Here is a 4,281-nt window from a genome sequence, read left to right on the forward strand (position 1 = left end):
AAAAATCTTTAATGAACCTCCTATAAAAACCTGCATGTCCTAGAAAACTTCTGATTCCCTTTACAGTTGTTGGTTCAGGCAACTTCTCAATTACCTCTAACTTTGCTTTATCAACTTCAATGTCTCTTTTGGAAATTAAATGCCCTAACACTATGCCTTCTTTTACCATAAAGTGACACTTTTCCTAGTTTAAAAACAAATCCGTTTCTTCACATCTTTTAAGACTTTTTTCAAGGTTTTGCAAACATAGGTCATATGATGTCCCATAAACTAAAAAATCATCCATGAAAATTTCCATGGAGTGTTCTAACATATCTGAGAAAATAGACATCATACACCTTTGGAAAGTGGCAGGGGCATTACAAAGTCCAAAAGGCATTCTTCTAAAAGCAAAAGTTCCATATGGACATGTGAAAGTAGTCTTTTCCTGATCATCCGGTGCTATGGCAATCTGATTGTAACCGGAGTAGCCATCTAAGAAACAATAAAACTCTTTYCYTGCTAGTCTATCTAACATTTGGTCTATGAAGGGTAATGGAAAATGGTCTTTTTGAGTGGCTTTATTAAACCTCCTATAATCCATACATATCCTCCAACCAGTTACTGTTCTAGTAGGTATAAGTTCATTCTTCTCATTTGGTACAACAATGACTCCACCCTTTTTGGGTACACATTGCACAGGACAACCACAGTTACTACTAGCAATAGGATAAATTATGCCAGCGTCAAGCCATTTTAAAATCTCTTTTTTGACAACCTCCTTCATGACTGGATTGAGTCTTCTTTGAGGCTCAACGGAGKTGAAMYTTTTGTCATCCAAGATAATTTTATGTTGACAAATGGTGGGACTTATCCCCTTGAGGTCAACAATTGTCCATCCTTTGGCCTTGGTATGAAGTTTCAATATGTCAACCAACTTTTCTTCTTGGTCAACTTCTAATGATGATGAAATAATGACTGGCAACTTCCCTGAATCTCCTAAAAAGGCATACTTCAAATGTGAGGGAAGTTGTTTTAACTCTAAATCTGGGGCAACATCTAAGGAAGGAACAAGAATCTTCCTATCCTCAGTTTCTAAAACTTCAAAAGCAGCAGATTCTTGTGGTGTTACTAATTCCTCGAAATCTTCCTCTTCATCACTATCAGTCTCAGATAAACCTAAGATTTCCCCCAAAACTTTTCTCTTGACACTAGGTTTCTATCAGACTCAAAGCAGAACATTCTTCTCTTTCTTCCGGGTACCTAAGGGAATTAAAAACATTAAAAGTCACTTTTTGGTCTTGGACTCTAATGGTTAATTCTCCCTTCTGTACATCTATTAATGTTCTTCCAGTAGCTAGGAAAGATCTCCCTAAAATGATGGGAATGTCTTTGTCGGCTTCAAAGTCTAGGATGATAAAATCAGTTGGGAAAATAAACTTATCAACCTGAACTAGGACATCCTCAATCTTTCCTCTGGATAGGCTATGGACTTATCAGCTAACTGTAGAGTTGCAGTTGTAGGTCTAGCTTCACCTATGCCTAGGGTATTGAAGACAGATAAAGGCATAAGGTTTATGCTAGCACCTAAGTCACATAGAGCTTTTCCTATCTCTTTTCCTCCAATTGAACAAGGATTGTAAAACTTCCAGGATCTTTCATTTTAGGAGGAATTTTATAGGACAACAAAGCACTGCACCCTTCAGTCAGAGCTATAGTCTCGTATTCAGTCAACTTTTTCTTTTTGCTTTAAATGTCCTTTAAAAACTTTGCATAACTTGGTATCTGCTCAATAGCTTCAACCAAGGGTATGTTTATGTGCAACTGTTTAAAAACATCAAGAAACTTTTTAAATTGTAATTCTTTCTTTTGATTCCTTAATCTTTGGGGATAAGAAATATAAGGAGTGACTGCAATAGGAGACGTAGTCTTTTGAAGAGTTGGTGCTGGAATCGGTTTCAAAACTGGTCTCACAATTGGTTCTGATTCAGTTCTAATAGGGATTATGGGACTGGTCTGGACATCTATTGTGGGACTGTCACCAGATTATGACACATCCACAACAATATTTTCTTTGGGAGTCTGAGTTGTCTTGGGTTCATCAGGAAATAACAGTGGAAAATCTGATCTTTCTGGAATGGCCGTACTATTTATGGGCATGACTATGGGTTGAGGCTTACTAGTACTCACAAGAATGGTAGTAAAAAAATCTGGTACAGAGGTAACAAAATCTTGTTCTACACTTTTCTTTTCAATCTCTGCTTTGTTTGGTTCTTTTTGTTCTTTTTGGGTATTTTCTAAATAACTCTTTCCACTCCTTAACGTAACAACCTTAACATGCTCTTTTCCTTCCATTTAAGGTATCTCTATATCACTAGGTAGAGAACCTACTGGTCTTTTTCTTATTTCCAAAGCCATTTGTCCCATTTGAGTTTCAAGATTTTTAATTGAAGCTTGAGTTTGGGTTATAAAACCCTTCATCATTGTTTCCAAGGAAGTAGATGATTTAGCTTGCTGTTTGGGCTTGCTTTGAAAAGAAGACTAATGATTCTGAAAATTAGCATGTTGATTATTATGATTTCCTTGATGCGCTTGCGAGTGAAAATTAGATTGGCCATCTTGTTGAAAATTGGACTGTCCTTGCGGTTGAAAATTAGACCGTCCTTGTGGCTTTTGCATTGGTGGATTAAGAGCTGGACTATGGCACGAAAAGTTTGGATGATTTCGCCATCCCGGATTATAAGTCTGTGAAAATGGTCCAGACTTGTTGACATAATTTACATGCTCCGAATTTCCAGGACACTGCTCAAAAGAGTGACCTTCACCATAGTACACGCATTGTACTGATTGAACATTGGAATTAAAGGTATTAGCATCAGATTGCATATGTGGGCTAGATGTTAAATATGAAATTAGCTTAGTGATCTGAGCCGTTAATGCCGAGACAACATCTACCTCATTCATTCCGGCTGTTTTCTTCAGTGGCATTGCACGTGGGTCAGACCATTGTCCGTTATTATTAGAAATCTTTTCAAGTATGTCAAAACCTTCATTATAGGTACAAGCTGTGAAAGCTCCGCCTGCAGTAGCATCGAGCATTTGTCTAGCAACGATATTTAAACCGTTGTAAAATGTCTCTAGCTGTATACAGTACGAAATGCCATGGTGAGGGCATTTTCTCAGCAACTCTTTATACCTTTCCCATGCATTAGGAATTGCTTCATCATCCAGTTGTCTAAAAGTACATATTTCATTTATGGATTTGGCATTCCTTGTGGGTGGAAAATACTTTTTCAAAAACTTTTCTACCATTTCATTCCATGTAGTCACAGAGTCTGGTTGCAAAAAATTGTACCATGCTCTTGCTCGATCCCTTAGTGAAAATGGAAAAAGTTTTAGTCTCAGAGCATCGTCTGAAACATCAGGGATGAGAAAAGAGTCTGTGATTTCCATAAAAGAACGCAGATGAGAATGAGGATCTTCAGAAGATAAACCAGTGTACTGGCCGTTTGTTTGAAGCATTTGAAACATCAGTGGTTTTAGTGAAAAATGGGTGGCACCAATGGTAGGCTTACGTATTCCTGTATGGAATTGAGTTAAGTTAGGAATAGCATACGCCATAATGCCACCATTTTTAGCATTTGCAAGACGAAAGATGTTTTGAGCCTCATCCTCATATGGAATATTCGGTTCATTTCTAATTATACCTTCTCCGTCAATAATCACATTTTCAGCCATCGTTTCAGAGTTTAAAACTCGAAGAGCTCTTTGCACTCTTCTTCATTGTCTGAAAGTTTGTTCAATATCTGGATCAAGTGGAAAAATTTCACCGTGCGACAGCCTTGGCATACACGGTGCGTTCAAAAAGATGGTAGAAAAACTAACTTTTATAAACTTCACTTTAAAAAGAAAAACTTTAGCGTGCTATCCCCGGCAGTGGCGCCAAAACTTGCTCGTCGGTAAGATTTCAACACAAAAATAGAACTCGATGCAAGTATACACCTTGAACTACTGTCGTCTCGTAACAAGTAATAAGGTATAAGTACCATATATTGTTCCCACAGAGATAGCTTGTAAAATTCTTCAAAAGTCCAGTTTATAAAAACTAGTTTCAGATGGCGAAACGAGGGATTTGATTTATCTAAAATTGGGAGGTTTGATTAACAATTAGGAAAATATCAATCTTAAAAAGAAGCACAGGGTGCAACAATTGATTAAGATATTAAACACATGATTCAGCAAAAAGGTGGCATAGCATTCCTGTCAATATTATCTAAAATCAATAAATGATTTTATATAACT

General features: G+C 37.1%; 1 non-coding gene across 1 annotated transcript; it reads left to right on the top strand.

The window, feature by feature from the left end:
* The first annotated feature begins 3,136 nt into the window (after positions 1-3,136).
* Positions 3,137-3,243, top strand: LOC112513915. Its single transcript, XR_003069375.1, has one exon. It is a non-coding gene; the product is annotated as a small nucleolar RNA R71 (small nucleolar RNA).
* The last annotated feature ends 1,038 nt before the right edge of the window (positions 3,244-4,281 follow it).

The sequence above is a fragment of the Cynara cardunculus genome, assembly GCF_001531365.2.
Source record: "Cynara cardunculus var. scolymus isolate 2C chromosome LG 5, CcrdV1, whole genome shotgun sequence".
In the NCBI taxonomy this organism is placed as follows: Eukaryota; Viridiplantae; Streptophyta; class Magnoliopsida; order Asterales; family Asteraceae; genus Cynara; species Cynara cardunculus.